Raw genomic sequence first — 27,404 nt, forward strand, 5'->3', positions numbered from 1 at the left:
CTCCTAATGACTTCTATCAATTGTCCAATAAGGTTGATTAGCACACTAGTGTCTTTTTAGGTAAAGTCTGCAGTGAATTTCCAAATAAATGTTGATAGTGTGTTGATGAGGTCTTGACAAAGTGTCCCAGAAAGACTCCTAGTGTGTTTCAAAAGTTTTCTTCAACGTCCAGCAGCAAGTCATAATGTCATAGAGTCATTTACGGCACAGAAGGAGGCCATTTGGCTCATCAAGTCCATGCCAGCCCTCCACAGAGCTTTGCAGTCAGTTTCACTCTCTGCCAGACCCCCATAACCCTGCAAGTCTATTTCTCGCCAAATTCCTCTTGAAGTTATTGATCGTCTCCACTTCCACAAGGCTTGTAGGCAGCGAGTTCCAAGTCATTACCACCTGCTGCATTAAAAAAAGTGCTTCCTCATATTCCCCCTGCATTTTTTGCCCAAAACCTCCAATGTGTCTCCTAGTCCTTGTACCATTTTTCCGTGTCAAGGACCCTCACATCCTTCCTAAAGTGTGGTGACCAGAACTGGACGCAATCCTCCAGTTGGGACGTAACCAGAGCTTTATAAAGGTTCAGCATAACTTCCCTGCTTTTGCACTCAATGCCTCTATTTATGAAGCCCAATATCCCACATGCTTTACTAACCATGCTCTCAATATGTCCTGCTACCTTCTAAAGACCGAAACACATGCACCTCCAGGTCCCTCTGTTCCTGCATACTCTTTAGAACTGTGCCATTAAGTATGTATTGCCTCTCCCTATTTCTTTTGCCAAAATGCATCACCTCACACTTGTCAGTATTTACTTCTATCTGCCACCTGTCATTCTGCTCGCCTATCTCCTATTGCAGGCATTTCATACCATCCTCACTGTGTGAACAATAAAAGGTTACATAGCTTTAAGTAGCGCTCAAAACACTCTGTAATGACTAGTTTACTCCCAATCAGTTGGTTGCTATTAAGAGAGGGCATAAGACAAGAAGGAGGCACCAAAATATTGTGCACCCTGTTTAATGAGCACTAGCAGGTGATTTAAGTTGCAATCAGCTGCTTAATGATTCTCTTGGTGGCTGTTTTTTGTGCAAGCTTTAACTCCTTTACCAAGATGGCACTAAACAGTGTTTCAGCTCAAGACCTCCAACTTGGCCAACTCAGAGGCTCTTGAGCATCAAAAGTATCCAGGAAAAATTAACAAGTCTCTTCACACCATTTTAAGTAATATAAAATTATTAAATAAAGGTTGAGTTTTAAATACTACAAAAGTATGGTTTAATAACATGCCAGCTTATATAAAATTATGAATGGCTGGGAGTGTTACGAGTGCTTGCATTTCTTTTGGAAATTTTTCTAAGGTCTTGGATTTTAAAACTGAAAAGGATTCCATATATGATGGAACTTTGTGTTTTTTTTTAAAAAGAGTTTGTCAGAAAGTCTTTTAGACTGAACTTGTAAAGAACAATTACTGGAAGAATCAAGGAGTGCTAAAGACAAGCCCTTACTGCAAGTCACCTGTCTTCAGACAATTACCCAGCAGGGGGTTTTTGACTTTGGGAAAGATGTTTACAAGGAAGTGACAGGTCAAGATTTATAGGGGTCAGGAGGTTTGACTCTTGTGACATTGTTTTTGGCTTCGTTTTGGACAATGAGTTGGTGATATGGACAGTGTTAAAAAGACAGTTGGAGAAAACTTGCCAAGGGAGCAAACCCCAACTCAGTTTGTTCCATCTCTTTAAAAAAGCCTGCCAACTTTTCCATCTCTTTAAGAAGTGCTGAGAAGCAAGTGCAAGAAGCTGCCTGAAACCCCTGTTACTTCATTTTTCCTGGAAAGCCTGCTCATACTGATCTTCTACGTCATCTGACAAGAACTGTTTAGGAAGATCCAGTGATAGCCGCCTATGCGTATTTGGGACACCAAACCAAAATAAAGGACATCTGACATCTTTCCAGATCTTGTCTTTTTTCATCAAGAATTAGCAAGTATTTGGCCAAAGTATTCTTTTTGTCTGTTTATTTGTAATAGAGCTCTAAAGAGTAAATCCTTTTTTTTCCGGTTAACCGGTGTTTGTATATGTGTGTGTGTGTGTGAGGGGCCAAGGTAAAAAGGGAACCTTTATATTTCAAACTGTGTGTTAAGGCTTTGCATTGTTACTGGTAAGACTTGTTTTACAAAAAACTCTTAATTTTGTTGTTTATTAAAGAAACCTGGTTCGTGTATTTTGTTCTGGAATAAAAATAGAGTCTATTATTGACCGTATCGGTAAATGGGAAAAAAATTAAATATATGTTGTGACCTGTGGAGAAGTGGAACTAGGAAAACATTCCTGCCTCGGTCAAAACATATAACTGTGGGCTCTTTGAGGGATACCCCAATGCAGACGATGTACAATTTTAAGTGGGGTAATAATAATTGAAAAGAGGTCGGAAAAAAGGTTCCTTGTGCAGTAGATTAAAGTTTACTCAACCAGAATGTCTTTACCAGTTACAGTGACCTTTCTGGGGAAGGAAGATATATCCCTGACAGATATGAGAAATTTAACCAAGGTTGAACTAAAGGATTTGGCAGACCTGTTGGTGTTAGAGTTAAAACCAGACGCTAAAATATCAGAGATAATTGAAGTAATAGCACACCATTTGAAATTGGAAGGTGGCGGCAAACGAAAGGGTAGTGCAGCTGAATTAGCTAAAATTCAGTTACAGATGAAGCAGCTTGAGCAGGAACGGGAAATGGAAAAACGTAAGCTTGACAAAGAAAAATAAAAAGGAATATAAATGAGAAAACCGGAGCAGGAAAAAGAATTGACAATGAAAAAACTTGAACTAGAATTTCAAAGAGAAAGTGAAAGAGAGGGAAGGGAATTTGAATTAAAAAAAGATGGAAGAAAAACGGCTGGTCTTGAATCCAGTGAAAATTTTGATGGGGAAAGATATGGCTCCAGCCCAGGATCGAGTGGAGAGCTGTTTAAATTTGTACAAGCCCTCCCTAAATTTGAGGAAAGGGACATAGAGGCATTTTTCAAATCTTTTGAAAAAATAGCCAAACAGATGAAGTGGCCGAAGGAAATCTGGACTTTGCTTATGCAAAGCAGATTAATGGGCAGAGCTCATGAAGTTTATACCATGCTTTCTGAGAAGGCTTCTGCAGATTATAAGATAGCAAAAAAGACCATTCTCAGTGAACGAGTGGTTCCCTGAAGCTTACAGGCAGAAATTTTGGAACCTCTGAGGTTTGGCTGGGCAGACTTATATAGAATTTGAAAGGGTAAAGCAAATTAATTTTAATTGTTGGATACGGGCACTAAAAGGTAGAGGCCATGTATAAGCACCTTAGGGATCTAATTCTCCTGGAAGAATTTAAAAATTCACTCCCTCCATTAGTAAGAACCCATGTAGAAAACCAGAAGGTTAAACAGCCAGACAGACAGCAGAAATTGCTGATGATTATGAGCTTGTTTATAAGCCCAAACCCTTTGCCCGTCACCCCACAAACCTGAGAAGGATAGAAGGTGGGAAGGTGAAAGGAAGGCAAGTAGTCGGGAACAAGAAGGGACAGCTGGTAATGCCCCAAAATCTCCTCCTAAGGCCAAAAAGGAAGAGGCTGAGGGTGAATGTGAGGTCTGCAAGCCTAAGTGTTACCAGTGTCACAAAGTGGGACAGCTTCATACAGAATACTAGAAGTTGCGGGGTAAACCCATGGGACTTATTGGGGTGCACAGGGTCAACAGAGAGAAAGAGACCCTGACCGAAATTACGACAGATCAGGCTGTCTGTGACTGTAGCTGTATGTCAATGTTCCAAAAGCACTGAGAGTAGGGGCCATAATAAATACTTGCGAGTTATAGGGAATTCTTGTCAAAAAAGAAAAAGTAACTCCTTATCCCTCAAATGAGGCAGGCAGACCTATAGTTTAATTCGGGATTCAGGAGCCACCCAAACTCCTTTGTTGGGAAAAGGCATAACTTTTTCACCAAGAAGGGCACTGAATGCCAAGGTTTTAATGAATGGTATTGGCAGGGAGTATATATTGTTATGACCGAGGCGGGAGTAATGCACTGTCAGTTCATTCCCATTACTCCACAGGCCACAGCACATTATTAAAGTTTCCCACCTCCTGGAAATTAGCCAAATTAAACACTATTAACCCCCAGAATAAAACACACCAAACAATGTATCCTGAAACAACAAATTAACTATTTATTAATAAACTAAATCTTAAACAATACTGAGAGAAATCTATGTCTGAAAAGACTTAATAACTTCTTAATCCTCCTAACCCTCATGCACTGCAACAATGCACCAAGGCTCCTTTGACAGCACCTTCCAAACCCGCGACCTCTACCACCTAGAAGGACAAGGGCAGCAAATGCATGGGAACACCACCACCTGCACGTTCCCCTCCAAGTCACACACCATCCTGACTTGGAACTATATCGCCATTCCTTCACTGTCGCTGGGTCAAAATCCTGGAACTCTCTTCCTAACAGCACTGTGGACATGGACTGCAGTGGTTCAAGAAGGCAGCTCACCACCACCTTCTCAAGGGCAATTAAATGCTGGTCTGGCCAGCGATGCCCACATTCCATGAATGAATTTTTTAAAAAAACATATACATTAAAAAAAAAGGTTAACCAGTTTTAAAATTGATGTTTTAAATTAGAGCTGTTTCTTAGCAATAATAAAAATAACTGGGTTGTAAGTCTTGGTGGGTTATGTTCCTAGTTCAGTGAGGTGTCCCAGAGTCAAATAGTCAGATGCCACTTGAAGTCTCCAGGCGAGTTTCGTGAAGAGTCTGTAATGGATAGGTGTCACGGCACTTTGGCTGTAGCAGGTGTCACACTGATCTTTCAACAAATTGTATAGCAATAGGCCTATTTGGATTTTGAATTAGCAGTTTAACAGTAGCAACTTTACTGAGTTTCCAGAACTCCCAGAAATACAGAAGGCAACAGAAAGTTATTTCTGAGGCAGAGACTTCTCAGAGACTGGAAGTAAAAAGGAATTTGCTACCTCCAATAATGCAAAGATTCCTTTCCATAGGTCTTTTCCTCTTTAGGCAAAATGCAGCCTGCAGGCCAATGTAGATTTTCTGCTGAAAGAGAGACAAATCCTTCCTTCAGAGAGAGCACGCTTCACTGGTGTGCCACATCAAACTGGTTCTAGCCTTTTCCCAGCAAAAGAGTCAAACTGATAAAATATGGCATGTGACCTCATCTCTCTTGCTGTTGCTTAGGAACAGGCTTTCAGCTTGCACACACTGTTACCAGAGGATATTAAAGCTTCTTTCAGTCTTAAAGGCACACAGACCTTCCCCCCCCCCCTTAGTTTTTAAACAGAGAATAAAAAACACTTCCATGACAATACCCATACCTTTGTATCGGGTGCACCGAGAGTGTGACCTAATGTCTGGAATGGTAACTGTAGGAGTTGTCTATAGTTTGCCAGTAGACAGAGTTGACCTATTCCTGGGGAATGATTTGGCTGGAGTGAAGGTAATAGCTTATCCAGTAGTCATGGAAAAAAAAATGAGTGAAGTTAAAGAGACAGAACAATTACAGGAAAAAGTTCCAGGAATATTTCCTCCGTGTGTAGTGACCCGAGCAATGGCTAAACAAATTCCATTGTCGGAGGTAAAATTGGCTCCACAGTCAGATAGTCGAATATCTGAAACTTTCTTTGGGGATTTGGATAACCTGAAGGAAATTTTAAACAAGTCTTCTCTGATCCAGGCTTAACAAGCCGATCCAGAGTTAAATGAAGTGGTCAAGAGAATTGGTAAAGTAAATTATTCAATTAACACCCCAGATCCGCAGAAAAAGAATCAGCTGTGTCATATCAATATGATGAAACAATATCATCATCGGGAGGAGGTTAAACAAGCACAGGTATGTCAGGTAGTAAGGACAGAGAAGGATGAAAGCGATAGCGAGGATGAAGTAGAAAGAAGCCGAGATAATTCTCAAACTGAACCTCCTACTATCCAGTTAGCTAATACGGAATTGTTAGGGAGATTGGACACTATGCTTTCATATTTAAATGCAGAACGATGAGAAGACCTAACAAGGCTATTCAGAGCATTTAAAAAGAGTCTGCAGGGACAAACCAGGATGTACAACCTTAGCCACACATGATGTGGATGTAGGGGAATCCTTTCCAATAAACCAGCATCCTTATTGTTTAAGTCCAGAGAAACAGGCCCAGGTAAAAGCAGAATTCCAATACAGGCTGGAAAACCACCTAAACTGAACCCAGTCAATGGAGGTGGAATTCCCCAGTGGTATTCGTGCCTAATCCGGAGGGTTCAACTAGACTTTGCCTAGACGACAGAAAGGTTAATGCAGTAACAAAGACAGCCTCCTACCCAATTCCAAAGCAAAGTTTCAGAGCATGACGGGCCCCCCATTTTACTTTTATTTTTAGTTATTTTTTTCATTTTCCTTTTTAAAACATTTTTTTCTGTGTTTATTTTATTTTATTTCATTTCATCTTAGTTTGTTCAGCTTGCTTACCCATTGTTTTTATTCATGTTTCTACTTGCGGCTGTTCAATTTTCAGTCCGTGAACACCCTATCTGTACTAATGCTTTGTCTTTCAACACACCATTAACATATTACTTGCCTTTGCTCCATGACCTTCTGGTCAGCTACTCTATGACCTTGTCCTATTTACACCTTCTCCTTTGTTATCTCTTGCCCCACCCCTGCTTTACTTGCTTATAACCTTTTACATTTCTAATATTTGCTACTTCTGAAGAAGGGTCACTGACCTGAAATGTTAATTCTGCTTCTCTATCCACAGATGCTGCCAGACCTGCTGAGTATTTCCAGCATTTCTTGTTTTTATTTCAGACCCCTGCAGGACTCTACTCGTCACATACTGCCAATCAGAAAAGGACCCATTTATGCATACTCTCTATTTTCTGCCAGCCAGCCAATCTTCTATTCATGTTACCCACTGCACCATGAGCACCTACTTTGCGCAATAACTTTTTATGTGGCACCTTGTCAAACATTTCATCTGCCATTTCCTTATTATCTACCATTAACTCCCCATTCTCACTCTCTAGAGGACCAACACTCACTTTACTTACTCTTTTCCTTTTTAAATACCTGTAGAAACTCTTGCTATCCATTTTTGCATTTCTAGCTAGCTTCCTCTCATACTCTAATTTCTTTCTCCTGATTAACCTTTTAGTCATTCTCTGCTGTTCTTTATATTCTGACCAATCATCTGACCTGCCACTCACCTTTGCGCAAGTATATGCCTTTTCCTTAAGTTTGATGCTTTGCTTAACTTCTTTAGTTAACCATAGATGGTGGGTCCTCCCCATAGAATTTTTTATGGTAGGAATATACTTATTCTGAGTATTCTGAAATATCCCCTTGAATGTCTGCCACTGTTTCTCTATTGATCTATCTCCTAGCCGAGTAACCCAGTTCACTTCAGCTAGCTCAGCTTTTACACCCACATAGTTGTTCTTATTTACGTTTAAAATACTAGGCTTAGACTCACTCTTCTCTTTTTCAAACTGTCGTCACTTCTACCTAGAGGTTCCTTTACTCGGAGGTCATTAATTAATCCTGTCACTTTACACAATACCAAGTCTACTATAACCTGCTGTCTGGTTGGTTCCAGAATGTGCTGCTCTAAGAAACTATCTCAAAAGCATTCTATGAACTCCTCATCCAGGCTATTATTGCCAATCTGATTTTTCCAATTTATATGTAGATTAAAATCATCCATGATTATTGCCGTCCCTTTATCACAAGCACCCAATATTTCTTCTTGCATACTTCATCCGACATTATGGTTACTGTTAGGGGGCCTGTAGACCACTCCCACTAGTGACTTCTTTCCCCTACTATTCCTCATCTCCACCCAAACCGATTCTACATCCTGATCTCCTGAACCAAGGTCACCTCTAACTATTGCACCAATGCCATTCTTGATTAAGAATACCCCTCCACCTTTACCTAGCTTCCTATTCTTCTTGAATGTCATATACCCCTCAATATTGAGCCCTGCAGCCATGTCTCTGTAATGGCTATCAGATCATATTTACTAACTTCAATGTGCGCGATCAGTTCGTCTACTTTGTTATGAATGCTATGTGCATTCAGATACAGAGCCTTTAGTATTATCGTTTTGTTTTCGTTGTAACATCTAGTCTTGACTGTTGGTGTGTTATTAGGTTTTTTCTCTCTGTCCCTTCCTGCCATTCTCTGACCTTCATTTCCCATATTACTATTCTGCTCTTCTGCCTTGACTCTACCCCATGGTTTGCTACGTCTACTCAGGCTTGATCCTTCACCCCGCACCTCCCCCCCTTGTTTAGTTTAAAGCCCTCTCTACTTCCCTAGTTATATGGTTTGCTAGAACACTGGTCCCATCACGGTTCAGGTGCAGACCATCCCAACAGTACAGTCCCACTTTCTCCAGTACTGGTGCCAGTACCCCATGAACCAACACCCACTTCTCCCACACCAGTCTTTGAGCCAGTATTAATTTCACTAATCTTATGTGCCCTATGCCAATTGGCACATGGCTCAGGTAATAATCCAGAGAACTTCTGCTCTTCAATTTGGTGCTACCTATGTCATTGGTACCTACATGGACCATGACAACGGGATCCTCCCCTCCCACTCCAAGTTCCTGTCCAGCCCTGAGCAGATGTCCCAACCCCTGGAACCAGGCAGGCAACACAGCCTTTCGGATTCATGCTCTCGGCTGCACAGAACAGCGTCAATCCCCCTCACTATATCATCCCCTACTACCGCTACATTCCTTTTTGCTCCCCCCACTTGAATGGCTTCCTGTACTACAGTGCCATGGCCAGTCTGCTCATCCACCTTGCAATCCTTGCTTTCATCCACACAGGTTAAGAGCACCTCAAACCTGTTTGACAATTACAAAGTCTGAGGCGCCTCCACTACTGACTGCTATTCTCTTTACCTGCCTCACTCATGGTTATATCCTCCTGTCCCTCGCTGCTGACCAAAACAGATGACCCTATTCTAAGAGGTGTGACTGTCTTCTGGAACAAAATGTTCAGATATTTCTCCCACTCCTTTATGTTGTGCAGTGTTTGCAGTTTGGCTTCCAGATCAATAATCCTGATCCGGAATTCCTCTAGCTGCTTACACTTTCTGCAGATGTGTTTGCCCTCGATCACCTTGGCATCCAAAAGCTCCCACATATCACAGCTGCAACATAACACCTGTCCTGCCATTGTTACTTATGCTACTGGTTAATTCACTTTATTTACTTAATCACTTTCTTAATTAACTCTCTCACTGTTTCCTAATCCACTAAGCTTAACTAGTATTATCAAATAAAAACCTTACAATTTCAAAAATACCTGAGTTTTGCAAGATAAATGATAAAACACTCACCAACCAATTACCTACCTTGGAGTCAGAAAGATGGCTCACCAGCTGCTGGAGGCTAAAAAAAATATAGGAAAAGGAGCCCCTCTTTCCCACTCTACACCAAATGCCCACATGCACCAAATTCCAGCTTCACTCTGGCAACATCACCCTCTGGCAGATGTCTCTTCTCACTGTGTCCCCTCACTGTGTTCAGCTAAGAACTGATCTGCTTTATATAGAGATTCTGATGACTCACTAGCTCAGCTTCTGCTACAATAATTAGCACCTATTGAACCAAACTACTTTCAACTGATTGACAGATAACTGCCGCTGCTGGCTGCTTCTTCTTTAACAAGGCTATTTACCTAACCAGGAGATTTTAAAGCCTGACTCTTAAATTAAAATTTAAGCTTGACAAAAACTTACCAGAACTTACCACATGCACCAATTTCTAGCATCACTCTGGCAATGTCTCACCTCACTGTGTCTCATCGCTGCATTTAAAATGGTGTTTTATACCTCCAAGTGTGGAGGAGTTACGAGTGCTTCCTTTTTTTTCCTTCAATTATTTTTTTGAGGACTTGGGTTTTAAAACTGAAAAGGATTACATAGATGCTGGAACTTTGTTTTTTTTTTAAAGAGGTCATCAGAAGGTCTGGTGGACTGAGCTTCTAAACAACAGTTACTGGAAAAATCAAGGAGTGCTAAAAACAAGCCCTTACTGCAAGTCACCTGTCGCAGATAATTATCCAGCAGGGTTTTATTTTGACTTGGCTTTGCAAAGAAGTGACAGGTCAAGAATTATAGGGGTCAGGAGGCTTGACTCTTGTGACATTGTTTTTGGCTTTGCTTTGGACAGTGAGTTGGTGATATGGACAGTGTTAAAAAGACAGTTGGAGAAAACTTGCCAAGGGGGCAAACCCTCAACTCAGCTTGTTCCATCCCTTTAAAAAAAAGCCTGCCACTTTTCCATCTCTTTAAAAAGTACTGAGAAGCAAGTGTAAGAAACTGCCTGAAACCCCTGTTACTGCATTTTTCCTGGAAAACCTTCCCATACTGATCTTCAATGTCGCCTGACAAGAACTGTTCTAGGAGGATCCCAGTGATAGCCATCTACATGTATTTGGGATGCCAAACTAAAACAAAGGACATATGACATCTTCCCATAATTTCTTTTTTTTTCAAGAATTAGCAAGTATTTGGAAAAAGTATTCTTTTTGTCTGTTTTTTTTTTGTAATAGAGTTCCAAAGAGCAAATTTCTATTTTTTCCGATTAACCTGTGTGTGAGTGAGGGGCCAAGGTAAAAAGGGAACTTTTATATTTCAATCTGTGTGTTAAGGCTTTGTTTCATTACTGGTTAAGACTTGTTTTATAATAAACTGATAATTTTGTTGTTTATTAAAGAAACCTGGTTGGTGTATTTTATTCTGGGATAAAAATAAAGTCTATGATTGGCCGTATTGGTAACTGGGAAAAAAATTAAACGCCTCAGTTGCAACAAGAGCTAGAACAAAAGGCAGTAATTTATTCTATTGCATCTGCCCATCTGTGAATTTTCTCCCCTCCTCTCTTGGAGACACTGGTGTTTTCCCAATTTTCTGCTTTAACTTCAGCAGAAACTGTGTAGGAACAATAACAGCCTTTTCTGCTGTTTCTGCAGATCTTCTGTCAAAGGTACAGTGGGAGATGAGCAGAATAATAATGGCAAGTCCACTTCACTAACTCCTAGCAGACATCAGATATCCTCCAGCATATTATTTAAGTGTGAACCTCTACAGTGAATGTTGGCAGGCAATTTTACTGCAATGGGCATCACAACCAACAAAAATCTTATGCTCACCTGACACTCTCACATGCGCACTTTCTAGCTATGCTCACTAGATAGCAAATGAGGACCTTGGTCTATTTTCCCTTCCTCAACCCATTGATATTACAATGCTCTGAATGCTTATCCAGCTGAAATCAGTGCAGGCCAGGGATCAAATAAAGGCTTCCCTGGCCTAGATAGGTCAACTACTCATTGAGTGATCGTGAGTTTTACATTTTATGAACCAAGAAAATGAAGCTTGAGTGATTTATGGATGTTCTTTGATCCTTGAAATTAATTTGTGGGTTTCTGATATACACATGCACATTATTGTCTTCTGACTCTACATGAGCAATAGGACAGAAAAATTTGTTCTCATTATATAGTAGACACACAATGGTAATAGCCATTAAACGGTGAATATCTTTGTGAAAAACTTATAAGACAAAACCTTTTCATGTTTGCTTACAAATAGATTGCATAATTGTAACAGTGCATTGAGACAGAACATCCCATCATTTATACATGGATGTCAGCGCAACAAAAATCAGACATCTTCTACTTTTACTCACTCCCCAAACATAAAAAGCTTTGTGAACTCACATTTTCATTAAGGCATTATTACCTTTTTAAAAACAAGGTGGAAATGCATTAACTGAGGACCAAGTCACTCCAGCTGCTTGTGGCCCCATATGTCAGCATGGTTTAAGTAAGAACTGCACAAACTGCTGGAAGATGTCAGTCATTTATGCTGCTGATGGCAGTGTTCTTTTGTGTGCCTGATTAAAAACATACTGCACTGTAAATAGGGCACCTTTAGTGCAATTATTCTTCAGTTACAATGCATTGTTTTTAAGGTGCACAATATACCTGAACAATCATATGGTAGGATGTGAGCCTTATACAGTGAGGCTGATAACTAGTTCTATAAATGGCATTTGCTTTTGGTTGTACTACAGCTTATGTCAACTGCTGTAACAATGCCCAGTGAAATTTGGCCATGCTGTCTGTTTTAACAGCAAGTGGGTGAGAATCAGCATACACAAATCCTCTTTTCTGAAGTAGTGTGCTTCTACTACAAAAAGCCCCATGAAACAGATTTCCCTATTGGCATTACGTGAAAAAGTTAACTGTTAGAAAAATACTTATTTGAACATTTCACATATTCACACTCCACTGTGTTGATAAAATATCTGTCACTTCTTGATGTGAAATTTGATTCTGAAGAAATGTCAACCTGCTTAATATGCATGAATGCAAATTCTCAATTACTAACTTACTGAAGATATGCCCTGTAAATCCAGATTATAGCTCACGGAGTAAATATTTGCTACAATCAATAGCACTCTTAAAATAAACAATCATCCAAGAAGCATTACTCACGTCACTTAATACAAAGGATAAACAAATAGGTTACTGGGACCTTGTTTCCTCGATACAGTCGCCAAGGTAGTAACTGCTTCTTCTTTGCCTGCCCTGCTTAGTCGCCTCTCACAGCAGAAGCAAAGCAAATTATGAAAAAGGTGCTGCTGCTTTAAGTTTTATGCCTTACATTGAGATTAATCTGACTATTTAAAAACCAGGGGCCTTTCCTTTGCTAATATAAATGATCTTCTGAACTGCATGGTTTGTACTGAACAGTACAATGAAGAAAAACTCCTTCACACACCTTCTGCCTGAGGTGTCTGGAAGAACTTTTCAGGGCAGCGGACATAGCCCCATATGCCTAACATCTTAAGTCTCAATATTTCCAATCTCTCTGATAATTTTGCTATAATTGGATACCTTAGCTGCAAAGTGGAGAAAGCGTATCTTTACGGCACAAAACAGAGGATCAAGTTCTTCTGTACAACATGCCAAAAGTTGGCTTTGCCAGTTGAGATAGTTTGTCTTGTCAAGTGTAAAACTGGTTTATCCCTCAGTCCAGTAAAAAATTAAATTAAAAATCTAGAATTAAAGAAGTCATAGATCAGTGAAATCTGTAGCTCTTATTCACAGTTAACCTGTTGTATTTCATGGCCATGTTTTCTTGTGTTTAATATTGTATTAGCCATTTCTCAGTCTCAATCCTACAAACAACTAAATTCCATTAAAACCGATTTTTATTCAATCTACCCATGCCACTCATTCTTCTCGATGCCACCAGCTATCGAGGTAGGGGGCAGCAGTGCTGAACTTGTAAAATTCAAAGGACTGCAAAATCTGATCTCAAGCTTTCAAAGGTTAACCATTTGCAGTATTTTATTTGTAAAATGTAGAACTTAAAATGAAGCACTCACTGTCACCTAGAAGGACAAGAGCTACATGTACATGGGAATCCAAGCACCTCCAAGCTCCCCTCAACAACAACTACTAGTATATATATAGCGCCTTTAACATAGTAAAATGTCACAGGGTGGTTCAGAGGATGGTAATGCTCTTGAATGTCAAGGGGAGATGGTTAGATTCTCTCTTGTTGAAGATGATCATTGCCTGGCATGAATGTTACTTGCCACTATAAAGGATAAAACAGTTTGAATACTATGTCAAACTGAGTGATTGCAGATCTGATGGTAACAGCTTTGTATTGTAAAATAATAATGAAAATCCTGATGAATATGGCATTATCACAAAGAAATGTCACTCCAAAGCTCATGATAAACAAAGTCAGATGTCAGTTATGAAGACTTTTCTTTTAAAGTGCAATAAACAAACATTTTTCCATTCCCGTTTACCAACAAGTATTTGTTCAAATGGTATTCTGAGAACAGCATTTTAGATGCTCTCTTCTCCCCCTGTAAGTAACAGCTCATACTGGGATTCGGTTTCAAGTGTGTTAGCCAGCCCAAGTATTGAGTTCAGAAAGTGAGTTTCAGCAGGCTAATTCATCATTGGCCATGTCACAGTTAAGCCCAATGTGGTCCTCACTGATATTCATATAAAGGTGCTTTCAAATAGGGGTTGCTGGATAGCAAAACTACAATCCAGTTCAAGAACCTATTTCAGCTCCCCCGCCATCCCCACCCCCAGCTCATTAACATTAAGCACTCTCAATGCGGCCCCAGCTGAGGATTTCTAATTCAACACTCACAGAGGATTGAATCTGGGTCCTTTTAGGTCTGTGTGCCTTACAATGTACAGCAAATTTACTGACTAAGCCATGAGGGATGGCAATCCATATTTTGGTGGAATTCTTTTGTATTTTTATCGAACATCGTTTTGTGTAAAGCCACTAAGCGGGATGAACATAAAATGACCTCTGCTGTGAGGGGTGTGGAGCGATTATTGTTCCTTATTAATACTGTGTGGTTTGAGGGTATAATGGTAGTGCAGGACTGGCAGGCTGAATGAACTGCAGTGGTCCACATAATTGCTCTTCTTCAAAGCAAAACATATTTCTGGATGAAGTACTGTTATATTTCACTGGCACGTGATACCATCAACGGTCTATGTGGAAATATCTCCAAATCATTGGTACAAAGTATATTTTCACCCACTACAAACATCTGCCTTTTATCCTGAATTCAATTTACAAATACACATTCAATAGAATGTTTATTTAACAGCTAGGTTGAGGGACATAAATTATTTTATCGCAGTTGCCCATTAAGTTGTTTGTGCAATGACAGTCCAGTTGAATGTTATAACATTTATTTACATATACAGCCTGTAGTACCCCAATGTATCAAACACGAAAATAAACCCTAAAATTAATTATGGCCGATCACATGACATAATATTGCTTCCAACGCAGTCATATGGTATGCAAACAGGGGCCTATCACATATTGTGATCCACCATGGGATACCAGCCAATAAATAACTTACAGATAATAGAAAAAAGGAAGAAAAATTGCTATTTTTCTATATATCATATACAGTGACATCTTTCACTAACTTTGGTCAAGGCCCACAATTCAAACAATGTATTGCTGGAGGGTCACTCTTTTGCATGTTCCAAAACACTACACAAAGAATAAATTGAAATAGGTCCATTCCTATTAGTCCTCAAACAATGTGCTGTCACTTTCAAATGCATCACTCTGGGCAGTTGCTGAGTTGAAGTACAAAACTGGATTAAGAATTCTTGGGATCCCAGCACCAAGAATTTTTAGGGTTCTTCTGTACCCCCTGCGCAATCACACCCTGACCCATTAAAACACAATTGGGTGGTAAAATATGTGAAAAATAGGCACATAGAATGTTTACACATTGCATTAATAATAAAGTAATTCTTAGCACAATAGATCATGCTTGCAGGAAACTTAAATCATGTCACAATACACTGCACTTAAATAAAACATATTTGGTGGGGCCCCAATTTTGCCTATGTATCCCAAGAATATTGATCAAGGGAGATTCTTAGGGTATTTCCTTGAATAGAGGCCTAGAGAGAAATAAGCAGCAGTTCAGTCAAGACAACTGGCCGGTCTGCTGGAGATAGTCTGGCTGGAGTATCAAAGATTGTTGTAGTCAGCTACATGCTTCACAACTTTCCTTGCAAAGACTATGACTCAGGATGCACCAGAGGGCCAAGAGAAAGGCACCCAAGGGCAGAAGCAGTATGAAGGTGTGACAGGAGATATCTGTTCACCAGCCATTAAATAAAATCCAACTGGAGACCTTTCCTGGATATCTGATGTACCCATTGCATGAATGGTCCTGGAAATATCTTCCCCACTTCCATCACAAAGATACATTCTTTTACTGATGCTTCTCAGGATGAAAACCACTTCCAATATAATGACCTCATCAAAATCAGTTTGCACTCTAGCCAAAACAGATGGCTGGGAGATTAACAGGGCGGGTTACACAGGCAGAGGAACAGCAGAGTTTCAGATAGGAAACCCAGAAGTCTGGGTCTCCCCACATGTTGTGAAGTTTTTGTACTTGACAGGTTCCCCCGATGTCAGCCTGATTAATAGGCTTGGCTTCCAGTCGAGCAAGGAGGACTCCTCAGCAGGTTAGTCCAATCACTGCGCTCTGTGGTTGGCGGCGGTGGGTACTAGGGAGAAGCACTCCAGCTCATCATGGTCCACAAGCATACTGTAAAGGTACTTACCTTCTTCCCAAAGCTATCCTTGCCTCCCTTCAGCTGCCAGATTTCCCAAGACACAAGAAATCTGGCTGGCCACTGTTGAACCTGTAAAACAAGTTAAATCTGATGCGGTCAACCTCATTAAAGTATTTAAATTATCAGCCCGCCTACTGGAACAGGTCGGCTGCTTGTACCTTGCCCAACCTCCATTAATCTGGGAAGTCGGCAGGTTGGGGTCGAGTTTGAGATTTTAAAAATTTTAACCTCTGACCTGACACTAACACACCTATTTTTGGGGGGTTAAAATCCACCCTTGCCTCTCTAGGCGCATCAACTTCACAGCTAGCAAAACGTTTACTATCAAACTCCAACATTTGCCTGCTCTTCCACTTCATCATGAACTTCTCAAGACATCACTTATCTTAGGGCAGCTGCATTCAGAGACAGACCTGCTGCACATTTTGTTTCTTGTGCTGCCTCAAATTCAGCCCACATCCCGAGAACAAATAAAAAAGACCTTGCAGTGAATGTTATCTTGATTATAGTCGTCACTCTGGCATTAAGATTTAAATAAGATTCGTTTGGCATCCAGTTGGCATTGACCAGTTCGTCCTATTCATCCTCCTCCTCTGATGATGATTCAGTGTAATTTGTTTTCCTTTTTACTGCAATGAAATTAGGGCTGGTTGTGTTCAATGAACAAGTCAAGGGAAAAACATTCGGTCCTCATTTGAGAAGCTGAAGGATGCCTCAATGGTCTTAACTAGGGATGCAAACCGGTTGGCTACAGAATTTCAAAATCCAGAATTGTGATTAAATGCCCTCATGATGGGTTGTTTGAGTCTTTGGACATTTTTGGAATAGATATCAATATTTTAACTCAGTATTATGAATAGGATTAAACCTGTGCCTCCATCCATGAGAAGTGTTACCTGTATTCATCTCTGGCTAGAGTTGCCATTTCCAAGACTTCACAGGTTTGTCCACAAGTGAACACCTACTTGTTGTTACTGGCAACTACAGCAGATTCCCAATTGTGGAATTAATTGTGTCAACTTCAACAAAAGCAGTCATCCCAAAGCTTGACCAGATCTTCACTTTGTTTGGAATCCCTCAAATGTTAAGAATGGATCCCCATTCAACAGCAATGAGATCAGCAAATTCGCTAACAATCTAGGGTTCACTCATCGTAAAATCATGCCCCGTTGGCCAAGAGCTAATGGAGAAGTCAAAAGATTTACGCGAACCTTGAAAAAAAGTGATACATACAGTTACAGCTAAGAACAAATCGTGGAAGCAAGAGCTATATCACTTTCTTTGTAACTACAGAGCGACATCTCACTTGACTACTGGAAAACCTCCAGCTATACTCATCTTTGCACACCCTGAGGAATTAATGATCAACATGTATGCGAACACGATCGCAAACAGAAGGATCGAATGAAAGTAAATGTCGAGCGAAACAAAGTTTAGAGCTATATCGCTTAAGCCAGGAGATAAGTACTTGTGAAACGCGATGGTCATGTAGGAAAACAAACCACTCCTTATGACATCTAACCATTTGTTGTGACCAACACAAAAGGATCAATGATCACTGCCAAGTGCGGTTCACAAAACATCACAAACACGTCATTCTTCAAAGCACTGAAAACACCACGCGTAAGCATTGGATTGATTCTGACATCAACATCTCAGATTTCTTTTATTCTTTTCATTGGATGGGGCATTGTTGGCAAGGCCAGCATTTGTTGCCCATCCCTAATTGCACTTGACAACTGAGTGCCTTGCTAAGCCATTTCAGAGGCCAGTTAAGAGTCAACCACATTGCTGTGGGTCTGCAGTCACATATAGGCTGGACCAGGCAAAGACAGCAGATTTCCTTCCCTAAAGGGCAGACGAGAACCAGATGGCTTTTTACAACAATCAATGATGCTTTTATGGTCCCAATACTGACACTAGCTTTTTCCAGACTTTTTAAATTAATTGAATTTAAATTCCACCAGCTGTCATGGTGGGATTTGAACACATGTCCACAGGGCATTAGCCTGGGCCTCTAAATCACTAGCCCAGTGACATTACCACTATGCCACTGTCTCCCCACTAAGATGAAGAGCATCATTCAAATGAGACTACACCTGATGTCAGAGAATATCCTACTCATTCGTGAAAATGCCCACCACACTTAAGTCACTATGTTACAAAGTGAACAATTTATGTTTTAAGTCAATTGTTTACAATTTTGGAAATAAGCTATGTCTCTCACTTACTAAGAAGGGGAGGGATGTGGTGTTTTGAAAATTGCATTGTGTATTTTGTCCACTTGAGGCCACTGTATAACACACATGAGCCAGCAAAAGGAAAGTGGAAGTAAAAAGAGAATAAAGAACAATCCATGGTGTTTGAACAGCTTTGTCTCTGTCGTATATCTCTTACTAATCTCGGCCAAACATTGCTCCAGTCCCGACAGCATCACATATGTGACATTCTCTGAGCTTTTGTATTTTGTTCAAGGATTATTTCAGCCATTTTACATTGATTTAAATGCTGTCTATAAACTGTTTCCTGCTTTCCCTTATGACAATGTTGACGAATATTACAGATTTTGGTTTATTAGTGAATACAAAGGCACTATGCATTTATGCCAGTTCCAAATAAAGAACATCAAGGGTCTATGCAGTATTTCAGAACAGGTAATAACCTTGAAGCTTAGAGTTATGCATGGTGTCCACAGCAAGAGGAAAAAACATAGTAGGAAGGTAATTATAGGAACTGTAGGAGAAGATTACATTGTTCCTACCGACAAGTGGACAGATATTTCTCAGGCTTTCCTTACTACACATTTTAGGTTAACTATGGTGGAATATAACATCTGGAGAGGAGGACGAGAAGAGGTTCACCCAACCACCACCCCTGCCCTTTCTGTTAATTTTAGTTGAAGGAACTAGAGCTGGTTCTTGAATGAGTAATCCCTCAGTCTGTTTCATTCTTCACTCTTACTTCAGATCAGCAGTGCTTAATTTTAAACATGGGAGAGTATACATTTACTGTACATGAGAATAAAGACAATGTTTTATATTCCCGTTGAATCATCTGGTCATTTAGCATTTATTAACTTTTGCAGATGCAGGATTCTTAAAAATGTACTTCTTTTCCTGTTAGGCTGTTATGTCCTAGCTGTGCTGTTAACCACACACCACAAAAGCAGCATCAAGTAACTAAAGTGGAGTCAGCAGCATTCAACTAGAGAGAGTGAATTAGCAGAAATTTGGATTTCTGTAAGGTGAAGCAGAAACAGCTTGAGAAAACTGTGCAGGAAGCATCCAAACAGATGGAACAGACCAAAGATCTTTCACAATCTTTGGAGCATCTCATGAACAATGTATCTGATATTGAGCTACTGTCACAGATAAAAACACTACAAAGAATTAAATGATTACATACCCTTTTCTAATGCATCTGCTCCAATTCTTAGATTAGCACACAAGACTGATAAAATAGAGAACTCAGAGCCTTTTGCATTCTGGTACATTTCACATCCTGGTAAAGAAGAGCCTATTATCTCAAGATATTTCACAATTAAAGCTACAAATTACACTGTTCTTTTCTCCAACAAAATAGTTTAACAATTCAGCAGACATGACAAAGGTCAAGCTTTTCAACTGTCCAACTGGAGTTGCAGGAGCGCACAATGCCGTCATGTTTGTGACTGACAAGACAACCCATACAGTGCAAACAGTAGATTGTTTCAGGCAAGTTTTACACCTCTTTTATACATACAATATATACATAAAACAGCCAAATTCAAAAAAGGTCACACGTCCAACAGGTGATTCAATCAATTACTTGCTTGGGTTATTTATTCCTTGTTGTTGAATGCAATAAGCAACAAGTTTCTGTGTACACAAGGGATGGACAGGAACGTTTCCACTTAAGATTGGACCAGGTGTCGGCATCATGTCCATACACGGACACCAGTGACCTTGGTAAAAATTTGATGACCATAGTAATTTTAAGTGTCTTGTTACAAACCTTTAAACTTGTGTTTTAAAATTATTTAAATATTTTAAAACACAAGTTTGAAGGCTTGGAGCAAGACATTTAAAATTACCCAGAGCGAAAGTAAGGGATCGGGATCGGTCCTGGAACATGAAGCGGCGACGTGACCCAGAGACACTTTGCACTGTTCAGACAGGCAGGGGTTAGTAGCGGTAACAGGCAATAGAATCAGGACCAGCTGAAGATCCACATAACCTGACTCCAGACCATGACCTCCACCACAGCTGGGGAACACAGATATTTCGAGGGCCTGGGCAAGTCTGAGTGAATCATAAGTACACGTAAAACTTTTGTTAAGAGGTTAGTCTGTGTTAGGCCTTTGCTTTCAGATAAGGGAATGGATTTTGGGAGTCAGAAACTTTTCTTGTTAACGCAATTCTACATCATGCATCAAATATAGATATTGTTTAATTCTAATGCGGTATTTTTCTACAATATAATAAACTACTCTTTTGTACATAAAGCCACAGTTTATACCTGAAGTTTATTTGCAAAAGGAGTCACTAAGTTAACTCTAAGGGGGTCAACTTTCCACTAGTTTTATTAGTGCCATTCGGGTGAAATCAGCTGAACTAGTACAAACAATTGAGTAAACTCAGTTTAGGCTTGATGCAACTTTAACCGTGGTGTAAAATTAATTTCACTCAATGCTGGCCTTCATCCCCAGATGGAAATAATGAGCCTGGTGAGTTTCTGCTGATTGCCTTCGAGGAGGGTTTTCTCATTGAGCATCTCTGAATTACACAGGCACCAGTAGGCACGTTTTAAACATTTCTACATATCAAAATATGATTTAATTTATAAAGAAACTGGTTAGTGTACACCAATGAAAGGCGTAAATGATTCAGTATAGGTTTTCAAATTATTTTCAGTGTTTTAAAATTCAGAGACAGGAGTGACTCACTAACAGCTCAAACACAGTCCTCAGCACCAACATCCATTTGAATTTCCCCTCAGATTCCTTTGGTTCTGGGGAGAGAGACTCTTGCCGGTTTGAAGCAGAGAATCTAAGTGGCCCAAATTGGCACTAAGCTGCCAATCGTACTCCTCAGGGCCACTTGTCCCAGTTAGTGGACTCCTGCCTTTGAAGTAGGCTCTGGGATGGTGCGTCTCTCAAGCAGTTTATCAGTTGAGGAGAGGTGGGGTCTGGAATTGGGACTGGACCCAGGATCCATTCTAAATTCAGTCACAGGGTCATGAAAGGTGCTACATTAATGCAAGTTCTTTCTTACATCTGTCGGCACAACTGTATTGGCTAGCAAGCAAAACAGTATGCAATGCCAATTACTTTTGTTGACAGAATAGAGTGTGCTAATGTTGCGTTAGCATGTAGCCAGCCAGCTAAACCATTACGCGATTAAAACCAGGACTGTGAGAAGTAACTTTATGTCATTCAATCGGTAAAATAGCAAATAATTTTCCTCTCCGGAAAAAGAAATTAGCTAGCTGTCCTGGTTAGCTAGCAAGCTAATAATAATAGATTCAACTCACTGTAATGTTTTTGATTCTAAATGTACCTCGCCACTGCTGCTACATCAAAGTCCTTTGGGCTTATTGTTGCAGTTGCAATACGTAGACAAGCATTAACTCAACAGTTCTCAAGGCGATTCCTCGTGGATGTTTTGATTGCTAATACAGCTGTGCTACTCTCCAATAATGTTTGTATGCTTAGCTACTTATTTATATGGAGAAGTGTGTTTTAAATCGGACTGTATTTTGATGGCATTAGATTGGCTATACACTTTATATACAGATTAATTGCTCCCGTGTCCATGGCTGAGTCAATAATTTTGTCAAATGTCCGCCGTACGACATGTCAGTGCCTATCCCTGGATAGGACTGGAAATCTCCATTTGGCATCTTTGTGAGTTCAAGGGGTCAGAGCTTAGTGACAAAGACAGGTAGACGAGGAAGTCATTGTATTATGACCATTGACTGGACCAGTGGTGAAATTTTGCATTTGCGAGTAGCAAGGGGTCTCATGAAATCAAGGTTTTTGTCTTACACTGAAAAAGATAACATTGTTGTCAGGACCAATATGCGTGAAATTATTTGATCGGGCTGGGGGTCTTCTGTGGAGTACAGGTCTGGAGTGCGGAAGTAATCAAGTTCTTCAACAACCAATGGGTGTCTGTGTGGACAGGCATAATCAAATCTTGGTTTCAGATAATGCTACAAACAAAGTTGTTCTTCTAAACAATGAGGGGAAATGACTGATAGATGTAGTGACAGTGGGATTGAGGGGTCCACAAAGGACGAGCTCTGACACGAAATGGAGATTTGGTGATTGCAGACAGTAAGAACCACTGCAACAAATTATGCAAATACAAAAGCAGGAAACAGATACATGTCTGGACAGATCACTATGAGGTACTAATACATACAAATAATCTGTTGCACCCTATTATGAAAAACATTCCGACACTTATCTTTACAGTTGATCTCATTTCCCTTTGAGAAGACTTTTCTTATGCAATCTCAAATTCAGTCCATGCTTAAAATTTCCACTTTATGAAACACAAATTAAGAAACTCTAAATTGAAAGGTAATAACAAGAACGCCTTACACAGTATTTCAATGCCAAAATGTGGGGGGAAAAAACAGTGAAAAGTAACTCCTCTGTACATGAGTTGAATTTTGTTCCCAGTCTGATGTCAGATTCGGTGATGGGGAGGGCTGGAAAATCGGAGCTGCAGCCATGGAACCTGATGCCGGGATTGCTGAGCCCGATCTTCCCAGATGCGGGGAAGTTCTGTGGCGGCGCCTCTGCCGCTCTGCGACGGGACCAGAGTTAGCATATGCCAATTATATCTTTGCATGAATTAAAATGCAAGCTACAGCAATCTTACCTTCAGTTCCCGATCTTCAGTGCGCCTTCCATTTCCCATCCAGGGAAAGCTAATGCCATGGGAGTGACGGGGTAGGGGGGAAACGGTGAACTCTGCACTTTGATGGGTATTGGGGGGGGTGGGTGGGGAGGAGTGAATACTGCATTCTGATGGGTATGGGGGGGAGGGGAAGGAGTGAACTCTGCACTCTGATGGGTACGGGGGAGAAGGGGTGAACTCTGCATTATGGTGTACTATTTGCACGGCTGGCAGCCTTTTAAAAATAGTGGCAGCATCTGCTCCTTCGACGGGATGGGGGTGGGAGGGGGCATAGTGACGCCATGAACTCTTTATGTTTAAGTTTATTGTTTACATTTTTGGAAACAAACCATTGAAACATGCTATGTCTCTCATTTACTAAGAAGGGGAGGGTAGTAGTGTTTTGAAAATTGCATTGTGCATTTTGTCCACTTGAGGCCACTGTAAAGGGAAAGTTAACGCCATCACGAGGCCACCCCGCCACGTAATTGGGGATGGCGGCTGCTGTCAATATGTAAAGTGGCCACCTGCCGAGTAATCACGGCAGCATGGGTCCTGTGAGGGACGGCCACCGTGTTTCACAGCCACTGCCGCACCCAGCGGCAGGACGACAAAATCCAGCCCCACGTGTGTAAAAAAACCTGGAAGAGCTGGTGAAAAGAGTATCACATCAAGTTGAGGGATTCAGTTTGTTCATCAGGAAGAACCAACTGAATATATACCTTAATCAATTAATAATAGCAAATTAGTTAATGCTGAGGTACAGACTCAACGCTAAGAGAAAAGATCATGTGTGCACTTCAGGTACTAAAATCACAAATGCATTCATTATAAATCCACTTACGGTTGTGCTATGCATGATGTCTGAAGGATACTTTTCACCACTATCTTTCTTTGTGATTTTTTTTTCGAACAATTTGAATCCTTTGGTTTTAAGACTTTTCTTTGACAGTGGTCCTAACTCCCTTCTCCAAATATGCCTATACCATATATATTATATATATGCATATTCTTACATGAGAATTCTATATATTTTCCTTCTTTTCTTAAAGTTCATTATTTAGAAAAACTTTGGTTGATACATCATTTGTTCAGAGTTCCTTACAAACAATCCAACTGTCAATATCAGTGATGCAGAGATCACACATGTTCAGCTCTCAACTGTTGAAGAGCTATAATTATGAAAATAACTACGTAGCAATTTCAAAAATTATAATATTTTCTTCATCTCGACAAAATTGGGAAATAGCACAAAGGAAATAATTTACCTGTGTTCCTTTCAGGTAAAATACAGCAATGCTTCTGCAGAATACCAGGCAGGATCTGTTCAAGGAACATAAATTAATAATATTTATAAAATACAATACTAAAAGTGGTCTCTGCAGCATCTCTTTCAAACTGTTAGAGAAAATAATGTAATCTTAGTTACAAAAATAAAGGAGACATTCAGACTAGATTCACGTTAAAATATATTCTTAAAGGTGTATTATTGTTTAAAACAAAGTTAGTCAGATTTTTTTTGGTAAATTTTTCTGACTCAAAATTTAATTAATATTGTTCTATTGTGATGAAATATGCAATTGTAGAGTACTACAGAAGTATGTACAGCTGTCCATGTGTTTTTTGAGGTGGCATTCTTGCAATGGCACTTTAAAGCACTTGCTAATGCAAATGACATTTGCAATATAAAATGACTATTCTTTTTATAGTAATTAAAGATTATAATTAAAACTGCTTACTATAAACTGGATAGTAATTGCGTTTTGATACACCCTGTATAACTCACCAAATACCTATGTAAGCATACCAAAAAATTACATTCTTTTGCTAGCAACTAATTAAAAATTAATTTTATTTTGGAATTCATAATAGAAAATATTAGCTTTTTTCCACCTATGGAAAAATTATGCAAATTTATATCAGATTAAAAATTATCACATTCAGAAGGTTGTGGAAGTTTCAGACTAATAAATAAATATCTATTTCACACAATTTAAGTTCTATTGTAGATAGTAGATGATAACTCCTCAGAAAAACACAGAAACCAGAAAAATAATCTTAAAATATTGTTATGGAAGTGTTTTTTTCTCCTATAAAAAGTAAAGGGGGCTGTGTACCTTTAAGGCTGAGAGAAGCTTTTATATTCTCTAGGCACAGTGTGCATAAGCAGAAAACCTGTTTCTGAGGCAACAGCAGGAGAGGAGAGGCCACCTGCTGTATTGTATCAGTTATCTGTGTGTAAAGACTGGCAAGAACCGATTTGATATGGCAGTCCAGCGAAGCTTGCTCCTTGAAGGAAGGAAGGATTTTGTCTCTCTCTCTACATGGCCTAAAGGCTGTGTTCGCCTGAAGGGGAAAATACCCCTTTACATTGTTGGAGGTAGCAAATTCCTTTTTACTTCCAACCTCAAAGAAGTCTGTGCCTCAGGATTGACTTTCTGTTGCTTTTTGTGTTTCTGGGAGTTCTGGATTTCTCAGTAAAGTTTCTACTGATAGCCAGCCAATTTAAAAATCCAAATAGACCTGTTGCTATACTCCTAGTTGAAAGATCTGTATGACACCTGCTGCAGCTGAAGTCCTTTGAACGCCTATTCATTATAGACTGTCAAATTCACCTGGAGACTTTGAGTGGCATCTGACTATTCGACTCTAGGTCACCTCACCAAACCGGGAACGTAAATCACTAGGATTTACAACCCAGCTATTTATTTATTCCTAAGAAACAGCTCTAGTTTTAAACATCATTTTTGAAACCGATTAACCGTTGGTTTTTGAATGCATGTGTGTGAATGAGGGTTAGGAGGAATAAGGAAGTTATAAGATCTTTAGACATAGATTTATCTCAGTATTGTTTAACATTTTGTTTATTAATAAATAGTAAATTTGTTGTTGCTTAAAGATACCTGGTTTGGTGCATTTTATTCTGGGGGTTACTAAAGTGTTTAATTTGGCTAATTTCCAGTAGATGGAAAACTTTTAATAATATGCTGTGACCTGTGGAGTAGTGACTGAATTGGCAGTGCATTACTCCCGCCTCGGTCGTAACATGTTAATTAGGGCCTCGATTGTCTGGGATCCAAATCCAATGCTAATAATGTGAATTATAAGGGGAGCAATTATTTGAAAGAGAAAAATAAAAGGAAACAGGTTTATTGTATAATAGGGTAAAGGCTGTATCATCAGAATGGCATTAGCAGTGGCTGCAGACTTTCTGAGAACAGAGAATGTGTCCCTCAGTGACTTGATAAATTTAATTAAGAATAAACTAAAAGATTTGGCAGCAAAATTAGGGTTAGAATTGAAATCAGGTGCTAAAAAAGCAGAGATATTTGATGTAGTCCAATATTTAAAATTAGAAGACGAGGAACAAGAAGATAGTAAGTCAGAGAGTGTTGCAGTGGTATTGGCTAGGATTCAGTTAGAAACAAAAAAAAACTTGAGGCTGAAAAAGAATTAAGAAAACTTGAACAAGAGAAAGAAACAGCAATAGTATTGAAAAGACTTAAGCTTGAATTTCAGAGAGAAAGTGAAAAAGAAGCAAGGGATTTCGAATTACGAAAGATGGAATGAAGACAAAGGGGTAGTCTTGACTCCAGTGAAAATTCTGGTCAGGAAGAATCTGAATTCAGCCCAGGACCCAGTAAAAAGCTATCTAAATGCATACAAGCTCTTCCTAAATTTGAGGAAAGGGACAAAGAGGCATTTTTCATACCTTCTGAAAAAATAGACAAACAAATGAAATGGCCAAAGAAAAACTGGACACTTCTTATGCAAAGCAGGTTGATGGGCAGAGCTCAAAGTTTATGCCATGCTTCCTGAAGAGGCTTCTGCAGATTATGAGATGGCAAAAAAGTCTATTCTCGCTGCATTTGAGTTAGTCCCTGGAGCTTATGGTCAGTAGTTTCGGAACTTAGAGATTGGCTGGGCAGACGGATGTAGAATTTGAGAGGGTGAAGCAAATTAATTTTGACCATTAGATACGGGCATTAAAGGTGGAAACCGCATGTGAGAATCTTAGAGAACTGATTCTCTTGGAAGAGTTTAAAAATTCCATTCCTTCAGTAGTGAGAAATCATGTAGGTAACCTGAGAGTTTTAAAAGCTAGGCAAGCAGTGGAGATTGATGATTTTGAGCTTGTGAATAAGCCAAAACCTTTTGTCCGTCACCCCCATTAACCCGAGAAGTATAGAAAGTGAAAGAGTGAAAAGAAGGCAAGTAGCTGGGGACAAGAAGGAACAGTTGGGAATGCCCCAGGATCACCTCCTTAGGCCAGAAAGGAAGGTACTGGAAGGTAG

The 27,404-nt window shown here is 39.8% G+C and overlaps 1 protein-coding gene across 1 annotated transcript in view; it reads right to left on the reverse strand.

The window, feature by feature from the left end:
• Positions 1-27,404, reverse strand: part of dlgap2a (discs, large (Drosophila) homolog-associated protein 2a) — a 1,214,142-nt gene that overhangs the window by 1,087,286 nt on the left and 99,452 nt on the right. The window contains exons 2-3 of the mRNA XM_068021937.1: positions 24,378-24,432; positions 16,211-16,291 (exon numbers count right to left, since the gene is read on the reverse strand). The gene's annotated coding sequence lies outside the window, so the exon portion shown is untranslated. The remainder of the gene's footprint in view (positions 1-16,210; positions 16,292-24,377; positions 24,433-27,404) is intronic.

Source organism: Heterodontus francisci, chromosome 3 (assembly GCF_036365525.1).
Source record: "Heterodontus francisci isolate sHetFra1 chromosome 3, sHetFra1.hap1, whole genome shotgun sequence".
Lineage (NCBI taxonomy): Eukaryota > Metazoa > Chordata > Chondrichthyes > Heterodontiformes > Heterodontidae > Heterodontus > Heterodontus francisci.